The sequence below is a fragment of the Armigeres subalbatus genome, chromosome 1 (genome assembly GCF_024139115.2).
Source record: "Armigeres subalbatus isolate Guangzhou_Male chromosome 1, GZ_Asu_2, whole genome shotgun sequence".
Taxonomy (NCBI): Eukaryota; Metazoa; Arthropoda; class Insecta; order Diptera; family Culicidae; genus Armigeres; species Armigeres subalbatus.
This window is the reverse complement of record NC_085139.1, coordinates 260,356,920-260,371,398: the sequence shown is the minus strand read 5'-3', so window position 1 is coordinate 260,371,398 and position 14,479 is coordinate 260,356,920.

The following is a 14,479-nucleotide window of genomic DNA, read 5'->3' as shown; positions in this document are numbered from 1 at the left end:
TAAGTAACGTGGTTTTATCATCTCAATGTTACCTACAAAGGGCAGCAAAGAATGGTCCGTGGGTCAGTTTTGTGATCAAACATCTTTTTCCTTCACTTTGAGCTGGTCGTTGGAGTTAGCTGTTTCGGGAAGCGGAAACTTCCTTATGGCGATTGAATTGTGTTGTCTTTCATTGCTTTATTCAACAACTCTTACTTATTTTGTCTAAATGTTATCGTTTCAGAATGGAAACCGGAAGCGTACTGCATTGGCAACTCATTTCATTTCTTTTCAAGTCATATTTTAAATCAAATGCATTGCTAGTTACTAACTGTTTCTTTCAAATTCATTCGCCTAGCAAGGTATGTGCCTTTAATGCAGATCTAACCATCTGTAACATCAGTTCCTAGTATGCTACGAGGAATGAAGATGCATTGGTTTCGCATCATGGAAGATAGGACCGATAGCTGTCAGCCTGAATGCGGCACCTACTTCGTTCCAGTTATATATAAGATCTGAATCAATGGACATTTTGTGCTAATTCTGCCTCTGAATGACTCGATAATTCTATTAAGACAAGTCTCACGAGACGAACGTGTACACCCAGTTTTTCTACGCGGTTGGAATTTATGAATTTCGCGGTTAACCTGAAAACATCTTTTGAATACCACCTGAATTTTCTTTGATTTTTTGATTTTCGTGAAGTTTACTCTTAATCGACTAAAACCCAATCGTTAAAAAAAACTGGTGTTATTTTCAATGGGATGTACGAAAATTGTCCCATTAGATCACAGTGAATTCAAGAACAATTTTGTCAGTGCCCAAATTACATTACCGATATTCTTGTTTACGTTCGAATGCACTTTCAAATGAAAGTTTATGCGCATTCTCGTTTAAGCCAGCGAAATCAAATGGGAAATGGTTCGAACGAATCGGATCTGTTCGAAAGATCAGTCGTCCTTAAATAAGAATACGGGTGATTTACAAATTCGTACGTAAACGCGCGTAAACGAGATTGCATTGTTTGAACATCAACAAGGATGAAGAATATAGATGTGAGAATCGCTATTCGTGCTATTACATTCAATTTAACTAATCAAATGAAATCCATCAACAGTTTTTACTTTTTTATGTGTCTCTATAACCAATAACTACTTGTCTAGTAAGTTTAAAACTTTTATTTTAACAGGTCCGGCATTTACGATGACGATGAGTGCGTCAATACGATTGAGAACCATGCCATGTTACTGATTGGTTATACCCTAAGTATTGATTCTCAAAATTTCTGGAGCAAGTTGGGAGAGAGTGGCTACATGAGAATGGCTGTGGCAAAAATATGTGGTCTCTCCAATTATGCAGCCTTTGTACTATAAAATAAGTGATACTACATGTGTGAGTTAAATATTGTTTAATACGTTGTTAAAAATTTAGTTGTATGTCAGCAAGATTCATTATCCAACAGGACATGAGCATTAACCTACCCATAGCCATGGAATACCCTATTACTTTTCTACTTGTTGTACTTTTAAAGTAGTCGATGAATTGTCTACCTTGGATCCTGCTCATGGCTGATTTTATTTATTTATTACCAGACTAAGGCGGAGTGGCCTGTCAATACATAAAAGTCTTCTCCATTCAGCTCGGTCCATGTGCCCCTCACCAACCACGCAGTCTTCGGAGGGTCCGCAAATCGTCCTCCACCTGATCGATCCACCTAGCCCGTTGTGCACCTCGCCTTCTTGTTCCCGTAGGATCGTTGTCGAGAACCATTTTCACCGGATTACTATGCGAAATTCTGGCTACGTGCCCGGCCTTCCGCAGTCTTCTGATTTTCGCAGTGTGAACGATGGATGGTTCTCCCAACAGCTGATGCAACTCGTGATTCATTCGCTCCTCCACGTACCGTCTGCCAACTGCATCCACCATAGACGCTACGAAGCACTTTCCTTTCGAAACTCCCAGTTTGCGTTGGTCCTACACAAGCATCGTACAGGTCTCGTGTCCGTAGAGAACTCGGTCTAATAGGCGTTTTGTAGATTGTCAGTTTGGTACGGCGGCGAACTCTATTCGATCGGAGCGTTTCGCGAAGTCCGAAGTACGTACGATTTCCTGCATGATGCGTTTCGAATTTCTCTGTGGTGTCGTTATCGGCGGTTATCAGAGAGCCCAAGTACACGATTCTTCAACCACCTCGATTCTACCACCAATAGAAACCGTGGTGGGTGGCTTACATTGACCTCTCTTGAGCCTCTTCCTGTCATGTACTTCGTCTTCGACATGTTGATGACCAACTTTTCAAGTGCCAGCCAGGCATCACCACCTCGGCATGATCTGCCAGGATCCAACGTATAACACGCGTCAATACTGAAGCTCCATCACTGCAGAGATTCAAACAGCCATCCAAAGCATGAAATCGAATAAAGCCCAGGGTCGACGAGACCGAGCCGAGATGCTCAAAGCTGACCCCATGACATCCGCTCAACTATCATTTTTTCGTAATATCTCAGACACCGCAACTTTCCCGGTCGACTGGATGCAAGGTATCTTAGTGAAGGTGCCCAAAAGGGTGATCTGACTATATGCGATAACTGGCGAGGCATTGGTTGCGTACCGTTCTAAAGTTGTGCAAAATTATCCTAGCCCGGATTCAGGAGAAGATCGATGCTACTCTCCGGTGGCAGCAAGCCGGATTCCGTGCCGGAAGATCCTGTGGACCATATTGTCACGCTCCGCATCATTCTGGAGCAGGTCAAGGAATTCCAAGAGTCCCTTTACTCATTGACTACGAAAAAGCTTTCGACCGTCTCAATCATGAGAATAAGTGGGCGCCCCTGAGACGCAAGGGGTTCCTGAGAAAATCATCACTCATCGAAGCACAGTACGAGGCTTTTACGAGAGTGCTGCAATGGGTCTTGTATCCATCCGGTCGTAGCTGGTGTGAGGCAAGGATGTATTCTATCGCCGTTACTGTTCCTCATTGTAATCCACGAATTTCTGGTAGGTGCGATTGACCGTGAACAAACGCGGACTGTGGCACCCTATAACCATGGAGCTCTAAACGACTTCGAATTGGCTGATGACGTTGCACTTCTCGCTCAACGGCGCTCTTATATGCAGAATAAGCTCAATGAGCTTGCCGAGCGCTCCTCATCAGCAGGCTTAGTAATCAACGTCAACAAAACCAAATCGTTGGATGTAAACATAGTGACCCTTCCAGTTTCACAGTAGCGGGCAACCAGTGGAGAATGCTGCTTCCAATATCTTGGTAGCCAAGCGTCAGACGGTGGTACCAAGACATAGGCGCACGGATCAAGAAAGCAAGGCGCTTTTGCGAGTTTAAGAAATCTGGAAAAACAGGCAGATAATTGAACGCACCAAAATACGAATTTTCAACTCCAACGTGAATATTGTGCTGTTGCTGAGCGAAAGTGTGTATCAGTAGAGAACACTCAACAGCTGTGTTCATCAACAGAGCCTGCGGTATATAATTCGGCCTGGTGGCCTCACACGATCTCAAACAACGAGCTCCATCGTCGTTGTCACCAGAGGCCGATAGCAACAGAAATTCCGGATCGAAGGGGCTGGGTCGGCCCACTTCTGTAAACAAGCATTAGACTGGAACCCAGCGGACATCGCAGCAGAGGCAGACCCAGAGGATCATGGCGGCGAAGCCTCAAAAGAAATAAGAGAAGTCGACCGAAATCTAACCTGTAACGCGATAGCTGGGCAACGCTCCAGGATGCAGATCTTTCAAGTCAGCCACACCACCAGAGATGTACAGGATCCATAAGTAAGTAAGTGTTGATGACTAGTCCAATCCGTTTGGCTTCGCTTTTCAGTCTGATGTACACACTTAATTTTTTACCATCTCAGCAAAATGTTGAACTTTACGAGATTCGCACAGCCGTGCCACAGCAAACATGTTTTTGCCGAGATTTCTGTCTAAATTGCTGAAAATCTGCAAATATTTTGCCGAAAATCAGCTAACAAACGTCATTTTGATAAAATATCAGCTTTTATTTTGCTGGCGCACGGCTGTGCGGATTTTTGCCGAGTGCTGAAATGAAAACTGAGTGTAGGCTTCTTCCATCCTCTCAAAGTTACGTTATGGTATCAATGTCGTAGGCGAAACCAAATAACTGGACGGATTTAGTGAAAATCGTACCACTCGTGTCAATCCCTGCCCTTCGTATTACTCCTCCAAAGGGATGTTGAATAGCAGACACCAAAGACCATCACCTTGCCGTAACCCTCTGCGCGTTTCGAAGGACTCGAGAATGCCCCTGAAACTCGAACTACGCAATCACCCGATCCATCGTCGATCAATCGTATCAGTTTATCCGGAAATCCGTGTTCGAGGATTAGTTGCGATAGCTGGACCCAATCGATTGTATTATATGCGGCTTTAAAGTCGATAAATAGATGATTTAGGGCACGTTGTAGTCGCGCATTTCAGCAATACTTGACGTACGACGAACACCTGGTCTGTGGTAGAGCGTTCACCCATAAATCCGCCTGGTACTGCCCCACGAACTCTCTTGCAATTGGTGTTGGGTCGGCGGCATTAAGGAGAGAGCAGAGGCCGTAGGTGGCGTTCACAGCAAGTGATTGCGCGGTAGTTGCTCTAATCCAGCTTATCGCTCTTTTTGCTGATGGACACGACACCTTCCACCCTGCGCAAAACTTCCTCCAAAATCTTGGTTATGACCTATAGTGCAGCGCTCTAGCCGTGCCTCCACCGTGTTTAAATAGCTCTCTCTTAATAGTTGGTATCCTCAAGGGCTTTGTTGTTTTCCAGTGCCACTCCAGCTGCTGCGCGTAGTCTGGGCTAGTTCACCGCCTTGTAGCCGACCAATGTTTAGTCTCGCGGTAGATATCTTCGACGTGCTGCCATGCACCGTCGAGAGTTTTAAGGCAGACATACTCGCAAAGAGGTATGGTCGGATTCGCACTGCCACTGCGCTGTAAGTTCGTACGTTCGTGATGTAGGAGAAGAATTTACCGTTGATTAGAGCGTGGTCGATTTGATTTTCTCATCTTGATAAGGTGATTTCATGTGGCCTTGTGGATATTCTGCGGGAAGAAAGTGCTTTTGGACTACCATTCCGCGGGAGGCTGCAAAGTTTATGCATCGTTGGACGTTGTCGTTCGATGTGGTATGCAGACCGTCCGGTCCGATGACCGTTCTATACATTTTCTCCCGTCCTACCTGAGTCTTCATGATGCTATAGGAAGAAACCGACTTTTATCCTCAACTTGCACATCCTTGCGGATTGGTGCCACAAATCACGCGACGGCGCATCATTCCAGCACTATGAAGCCGTTCCCACGCTCTGGTTGTGCCACAGCTGTGGAGAAGGTAGCCGCTTGATGCCGCTTTCCACACTTCTGTCCTGTCGAGCAGATTTCCTGCAGCGCTGACGGCGAAGTTGGGATGTAATTTATCGTTGAATAATTATCCTGTCGCAACCTGTGAAGCCCTAGCGACCAGTTCCATGTTACAAGCTTCCAATCATGATCCTTTATTCGTCGCCCAGGTCGTTGCCGATTGTAGTTGTATTATCTTCTATGTCGTTCGTATTGGTTGTTTTTAAAGGCGGTTTATTGGGCCTACGCGAACCCCCGGTCTCGTTGGAGGCCGTCGTTTCAGGTCTGTTTAGCGTCACACCTAACACCAGGAATTAGGCTTGTGTGCATTGAGCGGCACACGGTCGCTTTGGCGGACCCTTACGTGGATACATTTTTTTTCGATGGTTGACCAGTTGTAGTCTTAATAGACTGGTATCTCGGCTGGGCTCTCCATGTGTACACAATACTAGCAGACGACTCAAGCTATGTTGCTCACTAGGTCACTGCGCTCTGGTCTGTATTGTGATCATACCGATACATTTCCTTCCCGCAGTCTGTCAGTTTAAAACAAATAATAATAATAATGAAAGCTCATCACGCGCTGAATGTTTTCGAATAATTAAAGTAGTTGATTTAATGTTTTCTGGAGCCGAATTCAATACCGAATAGTACTATGTTGACAACGGTGGTACTGATGCCATTCCAAGTAAAGCGTGTCTACAGCGATTAACGCAACGGCGCATCTTGCCAGTAATTCTGTATTCTCTGTCAAAACGCGTCACCGCGCCCACCACCGCAGCCGAGCAATAACACTTTGATGTAATGTGATGGGATCATACTAGTGGACTTGTTTCAACATGGAATAATTTAAATGGTATCGTAAATACAATAAATTAATTTAAGTACTATTGCAATAAATCGACATATTAATCTTCCATTATTTTGGCGGTTGATCAAGATTATGGCGTCATATCCTTTACAGTACTGTCTGATATCATAAATTTCAGTAGTCAAATGGTCATGTTCTATTCCGCTCTTCAAAATTCAAGTCTTTAAGTCTGGCCCATCAGATCAGATATGGTAATGTTCATTGCGTTCATTTCTAGCTAAATGAATGAATTTTACGATTATGAAGCATTGATTTATATGAATAACATCATTAAAAATATGTACTACTCGTTGGATAGTCATTTCTATTATTGTGAGTTGTATAATTAATGTAAAAACTACTTGTCTTCTATATTTTAGATCTGTTATTGTCAGTTGTTGTTTGGTTGTCTGTCTGTTATGTTTCAACATAAAGGTTTTTATAACATTGTCTTATTAGTGTTTTAGTCATTGTTAGATACAGTATGAAAACTACAAAAGAATTGTTGAGTATTGCCTTACAAACCTATGTCCTTCTTCTATCTATCAATATCTGATTTCTCCTTTTTGTTGGATTCAACGTTTGTTCCTCGTAGAAACTGGCGATCTGGCAACATTGTTCCCAAAAGTTGTCGGTTCGCAAATTGACCACATGGGTACTAAGGGTGAGTGTGTGTGTTTGATGACAATGAACTCAAGAGTATGTAAATAAACATATATTTTTAATATGCCACCATGACTCGTACTGTGTAGTCGATTTTATTTCGTTGTCCCTGTATTGTGTTTTTCTTTCTCCCGCGGCGGTTCCGTTTGTGTTTACCGTTGCGCTGTGTCCACCTCTGCCCAACAGGTTATGGTGCCCAGGCAAGTTCCGGATAGAGGAGAAAAGTATTGAGAAATTGTGTGTCTGATCGTTAGAAGACTATTGTGTTGTGCCGTGAAACGAAATGGCGGATGTGAACAAGATTTCGCTTCAGATTGAATAATCAAAACTGGCAAATATGGAAGTTTCGAATGGAAATGATGTTAACGCGAGAAGAATTGTGGTACGTCATCGAAGACGAAAAGCCAGAAACGGTGTCGAAACAGTGGACGCGAGACGACAAGAGCTCGTGCCACTATCGGATTGTTTATTGATGACAATCAGTTCGGTTTAGTGAAAACGCGAAGCGCGAAGAGTCTGGGACAACTTGAGAGTACCACAAGAAGAACACGGTTACCTCGCGAGTGTCTCTGTTGAAGAAGCTTTGCAGTCTGAATCTGCAAGAAGGTGATCTCAAGAATCATCTAATGGTGTTGGACGATCTGTTCGATCGATTGTGAACGCGGATTGGAACTGCAAGAATCTCTCCGACATGCGCATTCTCCGAGCTTGCCGGATTCCTACAGGCGCAGTGACGGCGGAAAGTCTGATGCCGACATCACCATGCAACTGAAGTCGAAGCTCCCGACGAATTCGAGAGGAGAAAAGAACGTGAAAGTGAATCGAACGTGGACTATAATGAAACGAAAGTAATGAAAATGTGGCATGCAACGTGCGGCAACGTCGGAGCGGGTGTGTTTCTTCTGTGGAAAGCCGGGGCATTATATCAGAAACTGCCGGCAGTAGGCGAAGAAGAAAGAAGGAAGAAGACAATAATAAGCCGGAAAAGATCGAGAGAGAAGCAAATGCCACAAGTGAACAACAATGGTGCCGGTGTGTGTTTTATGGCTGGATGTGGACAACAACAAGAGTCGTGGTTTGTGGACAGTGGTGCCAGTTATCACATGACTAGTGATAAGAACTTTTCAAGTCGCTGAAGAGCGTGGATGTCCGATGTGATTTTGGCCAACGGGAAGATTGCTGCCACTGCGGGATGTGGTGAAGGCTCTATTCAGGTTTTGATGAAAACGGCAATGTGATCCAAGTGGGCTTAAATGCCATACGTCCGACGCTGACAAGTGGACTGATTTCTGTAGATAGACTGACGTCCAATGGCTTCAAGTGAATTTCGAAAAGAAAGCTGTATGATTCGTGATGCGATCGGAAAGGAGTTGTGGCAGGAGAGAAGCACGAGTGTTTTTACAAGCTGAAGTTGGCCTAACTTAATTTTTTCGCCGAGAACGGCAAAATAAATTGCCGAGAATCCAACAGCTGATATCTCGGTAAAAATCTCGGTGAAAGTTCAAATTACCGATTGATCGTAAAAGTTCGACACCCACCCAATTCGTAAATTACCGTACCGTTCGGTAATGTGTTGCGAACTGATCGGTAAAAAGCTTTGCGAAATTCAGTAAATAACTATTTTATTTATATTCAGACGAATACAAAACAAAATTGAAATATGAAAACCCTGATTAATCCACCAAGCGGTGATGATGCCTTCTCGCTCGTTCAAAGGGTTGACAAACATATTAGAAAAGTCTTATATAACACTGAAAAGGGCCTATTTTTCACATTTGTGTATGGGCTTTACTTTGTACCGTTAAATGCACAAAACGATCATAAATAACATCCACATATTGTGAATGAGCATTCCTTAATTTGTTGATTGTAGCTTGTTAATTTAATTTTGGTAACTTGGTTAAAAGTTGATGCTGTAAAGCATCTCCTAAACAAATGTATGGGCAAATTAAATTCGAAAAATTCTTTTAGTCTGACATTTATATGGGGGCCGCCACTGTGCGACGGCACATTCATTCCTTTTTCACGCGCATTCGTACGAGAGCGTTGAACAAAGCACGATGCATTTTGAAATTGCTATACATGAGTATGTGATATAGGTATTTGTGTTTTTCTTAGCGCATGACTTAGCGCATTAGCAATAAGACATGAGAAAAGTTATGTATGACGTTTAACGTAGGAGGGTTTTCAATTACGAAGGATATCGGATAACGGATATTTGTACTCTATAGGGCACCCGTACCTTGAGTGGTAGGGGTTCTTATTATATATTTCCATTATTATCCACATATGTTTCATTTCGTTGCGGTATGATGTAATTGTTACCACACAATATAATTTTCATAACAAAATTGACTTCCTCACATCAATGGTGAAGCAACTTTTACGAAGCTATTTTGAATAATTGTTTAGGTGAAATAAATCTTATTTTAAAATCAATATTTTATCTATTAGTTAATGTAATGAAACTGTTTATTTTCAATCACGAAAGTGCACTTCAAGAATAGTTGGTAAATCCAAACCACTATTCACTTGGATCGTAGTGCAATTTGCACCAGTTCTGATCAATCACGGAGTAGCCATTGATATGTAGTCAGTCTAGGCTAAGCTGAAACTGTATAGTTTCAATCAACAAACGATAAAACAAATATTTTCTTTTTTAATTCATTAATATTTGCAGTATAGGAACATTTACCCTAGCAGGATAAACTCTAATGCTATATAGAGGCAATAAACATATCTCCATGATGATTTATGTTTGCATGTATCTTCTCACATGTTAAGAGTATTGATGGTGCTGTGGTATAGATGCGCTTCCCACCCCAGGGATCACGAGTTCGAATCCGAGGTAGGGGTTTTGCTTTTTTTGCACGTGAAAACAGTTTTTCGCCGTAACTTGGAACGCAATGTCCATGGATTTAATTTTCAAGCAAACAATGGGATTGAATTCTACGTCGAATGGAACTTGTTCGAAAATTGATAATGCTAATACTAAAAAGTGTGTCTCTACATTTTGTACACACACACATACATACACACATACATACACACATACAGACATCAACTCAATTCGTCGAACTGTGTCGATTGGATATAACACTATGGGTCCCCGGCCTTCTATCAAAAGTTCGGTTTTGGAGTGATCCTATAGCCTTTACGTATACTTTGTATACGAGAAAGGAAAAAGAATATATTTTCGTAGCTTTTGCAATTGTATACATTGTTAAACTTCAGAAATGATACAAGAATGCGATTACAAATACTAAATACACTTTTCGAAAGCAATTTGTTGTATACGTTGGTTGGGACGCAAGAACGTAATGCCCAAATGCTTTTTTTCCCTAAATAAGTTCCTAATGTTCTAACAATGTTTAACATGCTTTTCTGTCTATCCCATGAGTAAGCATAGCACTTTTGTGGCGGAACAACTTTGTGAACAACAGTGAGCTGAAATTAAATATATCTATAAATTTTATTACTCACAATGTTGAAATCAACGTAAATGTTAGAAATTTAAACAGATTAGTGTCGTGTCCGTAAAGAATATTAAATTCAGATTGAATACTTACCAGACAATACTCCAGGACAATCCAGTTTATTTTTATTTTTCCTTTCCTTTTTGCTTCTTCACATGAAGCACGCTTGAGTTTATAGTTTGACACATGGAGTTGCCGAATCTCGGTTAAACTTTGAATTACCGACCATTATGGCAAACTTGACTGCCGAGTTTCAGTAATTTGTATAAACGTCATATTTATTCACGAGATATCAGTAAAAATAAGCTTTACCGATCTTGTTCGTCAATTTATTTTACGAGGTAAAAAATTCGATTAAGTGTGTAAGTCGAGAGGATGGTGGCAAAAAAGCGCTCTTGCAGCAATGACGAATAAGGTGAGCATTGACATAGATGCATAACGACAATGAGAGAAATCATATTTTTTGGTGGAAAGAGTGTATGAGGCCAACCATTGAGAAGGAGTGTTGGATTAAATAATGTTTGTTCCACGTAGAAACTGGCGATCTGGCAACATTGTACCCAAAAGTGTCGGTTCGCAATGACCATATGGGTACTAAGTGTGAGTGTGTGTTTGTGATGACAAGATGAACTCAAGAGTATGTAAAAAACATATATTTTATTATGCCACCACGACTCGTACTGTGTAGTCGATTTTTATTTCGTTGTCCCCGAAAGTTCCGTATTGTGTTTTTCTTCTCCCGCGGCCGGTTCCGTTTGTGTTTATCCGTTGCGCTGTGTCCACCTCTGCCCAACACTTTTATCAATCTCTTTTCTCTTTTTAATCTCAACATCCACTTTTTTCTTCTGTCTCGCTTCTATCTCAGATTTTCAATTTAATATTTTCTATCCAATAGTACAGTAAACTTCTACCTTGGCTTCTAAACCATTTCTGAAACAAAAATAAAAAATAAAAATCTGTTTAATTACTGAATCTAAAATGTTCAATATTATTATTTCATTTTGTGATCAATCTATTTTTTTAATCCTAGTTTTTCTTGGCTGATTTCTGGTTTGCTATGACATTACTATTTTGAATTTTTCAACCTGATGTAAATTCTGATAAGTCTAAATAGTTCTCACTCCCAATTGAAAACATTCTGAAAATTGAATGTCTCTAAAATACAAAGAGACTTCTAATTTCAATCTATATTACAACTCATCCTATCCTACCTTTACGCGTTGGCTTCTACATTTCCAGTTGACGAGAAATGATTAATTTCCGACCCTTGAGAGTGCTAATGAGCCTAGCGGATCCTCCATGTAAAGAGCTATACCTGATAAGTATGCGGGACATACGATCAGGGGCTCAGTCTAAAGCAGCCGATCCACTGTGACGTTAGAGGGCACTGAAGTGCTCCAAATGTGATATGATACACAGATGAATATTATCTTCAGTACGTCAACCCCGTGACCTTGGCTAGGGGAGACCTGGATACATGCAGTTTTTATAGAGGTTTACAGAGCCCACTGTCAAACCACCACATCCTACCTATGCAGGCACTACAACTCGCAGATGGCCTGGGAGGGATCAAGCTCTTGGACATAGTCCCTGCTCTCTAAACCCTTCTATACGTAAACGCAATTAGTATACGATTTTCGACAAAACGTGGATATACGATATTTGTGATTCAATCAGATTTACCGAGTATTGTTTATAACGTTTTATGATTTTTTACTCAATCATAAATAAATACTCTATGTAGGTATTGCATACGATAGTAAATTTATTAGAGCTATCTTTATATGTACCGTCAATACGACTGCGATAAAAATTACAATATATGCTATTAAATATATACTTTCCGAGATACTAGTGCGAATCCGTGGGTGACGCCTATATGATCGTCCAGAATCAAAAGTTCTTCAGAGTTTTTCGCTTAGCAGCTTAGTGAAGCTGAGCGAAAACGTAGTCTTAAAGGAACTTTGTTACTTGGAATGCTAAGAAACGGGGCCCACAGAGCGGTCTCCAGAAATGTTGAGAGGATCATCGCGGGCTCTTCCCACTCCAAGTCCCTGGCCTTACTTTGTGGAGCGCTGCCAGCGGTGGCCGACGAGGAAGAGTAACTGGGAACTTGCGGGATTGCACAGTCTCGTGCAGGTAAGGCGCCAGGACCGGATGGTATTCCGAACCCGCCATCAAAGCGGCCATTGCTGAGTGTTGAGATGGGCTGATTAGTTTTATGAAACTGGTACACTGGCAATGATATATGCTTCCATATTTTGGGGTCCTACATACAAAGATATGCGAAAGCGGCCATCTTGAGCCAATCGAGCATTGAGAGCTGTCAGAATCTGAGCCATTGAACATTGTTATTTTTGGGATTGAAAGGATTGCGATTGTAATGAAAAGATTTTACGGAAAGTTTTGTCGAATAAACATTTTTTTACATTGGCAGTTGAAGTAGTCTAGTTTATGCATGGTACTTTGTTCATTTGTATTGCACTTTTATTTTAGTGATAATGCACTGTTGGACGTTAGATAACGAAATCTGAAAATGCCATTATGTGCAAAGTCATGTTCGAGCTCCAACATTTTGCGCCACGGCAAGTGCTGGCAGTGTTTGTTTACAAAAGTAACAGCGTTGCTAAATCGTCTTTAAAAGTATTCGCACATCTCTTAAAGGATCCTACTTCCATACAGAGGCGATCAATGTAGATTGAAAGTTTAGAGTTGTAGGAAGTCTGTTGTGTGAATATAGAATTGAAACTAGATTGAAATTTTTCATGAATTATGTTAAGTTTAATAATTATTAATAATGAATAAATTGTAGCTTTGAAACTGTGTAAAATGAAGCACATTGCTGTCAAAAGAGTTTCATTCGCACCAGACAAAAATCATCGCAACACTGAGGCTCCGAGAGGATGTCATGCAGAAATGCCTGGACGAGGAGTCTTCCTGAAGCGGAAAGGCAGAGCTTGGTCCTATTGCCAAAGGCGGAAAACCACCGGATCCGTCGGCATACAGTGATCGTTCGCTTGGGGGATGACTCACCCCAACTAGCGAATGCCGTTCTAATTGGGCGTTTTGACAAGCGTCAATGTTTTACTTTTGCTGAACAAAGGAAAATTTTACGCGCCAGAAAATATCGATCCGCCAAACACGGAAACAAAACGTCAACGCGTTTTGTCATCACACTGATAGTTAGCTGCTTTTTAATTGGGTTTCGCCCCAATTAGCGAACCCCAACTAAAAGCGCCCCAACTAGAAAAACCCCAATTAGCGAACGTTCACCGTATAGACAATATGCCTGCTTGATACGGGGGAAGGTGCTCGAGAAGATCATCCTCAACAGGTTGTTGATACGCACAGAGGGTGCGGATGGTCTATCGAGTAACCAGTTTGCTTCCGAAAGATCAAGTCGACCGTAGACGCTATCTTCCCAACTAACATTTAATGTCAATGTAAACTATTTAAACTCGTCTATACGGCTTCAAGCTGAATATGTGTGCTATACATTTGATCAAGAACCTATTCAATGCTTTTACCAGCAAATCTGGCGAATCTATTCAGCTGTTTTCGACGTGCCTGCACAACTACTTTACAGCATGTTACACAATTCTTTCTCAACCTTTACTAAACCATTTAGTAATATAATTCGCCTTCAATGGCGCTTATTCAGATTTTTGAATCTGTTAAAAAGTTTTACACAGCCACTGAATTCAATTTGATTAAATATTATTCGAGAGGAGAGTAAATTTCGAGTTATTGTTTTTTTCCGTGAAAACTCAATATCAATTTTGTTGCTACCTAGATGAACTCCTGATTCCTGATTCAATGCCGCTGCTCTGTCATCACGTCACTTTGACATATGTAAAAGAAAATATGGATGTTCTTCGCATACCCTATAGGTTGTTTTACTAACGCTATTTTCAGATTCATGCTGTATAAACGTTAGAAAAGGCCTACATGCTGCTTTCAGACATAAGTTAAAATTATGCTTTCAGTATTATTTCAACCATTATTCAAACATCTGTCAGCCAGCAAGTTTTGTGGGCTAACTTTATGCATCATCAACGCTGAAATTGTTTTTAGGCAACATTTTCTCGATCATAGATGCTACTCTGTGCTAATTGTTTAACAGTAGCGTCAACAGCAATATCGC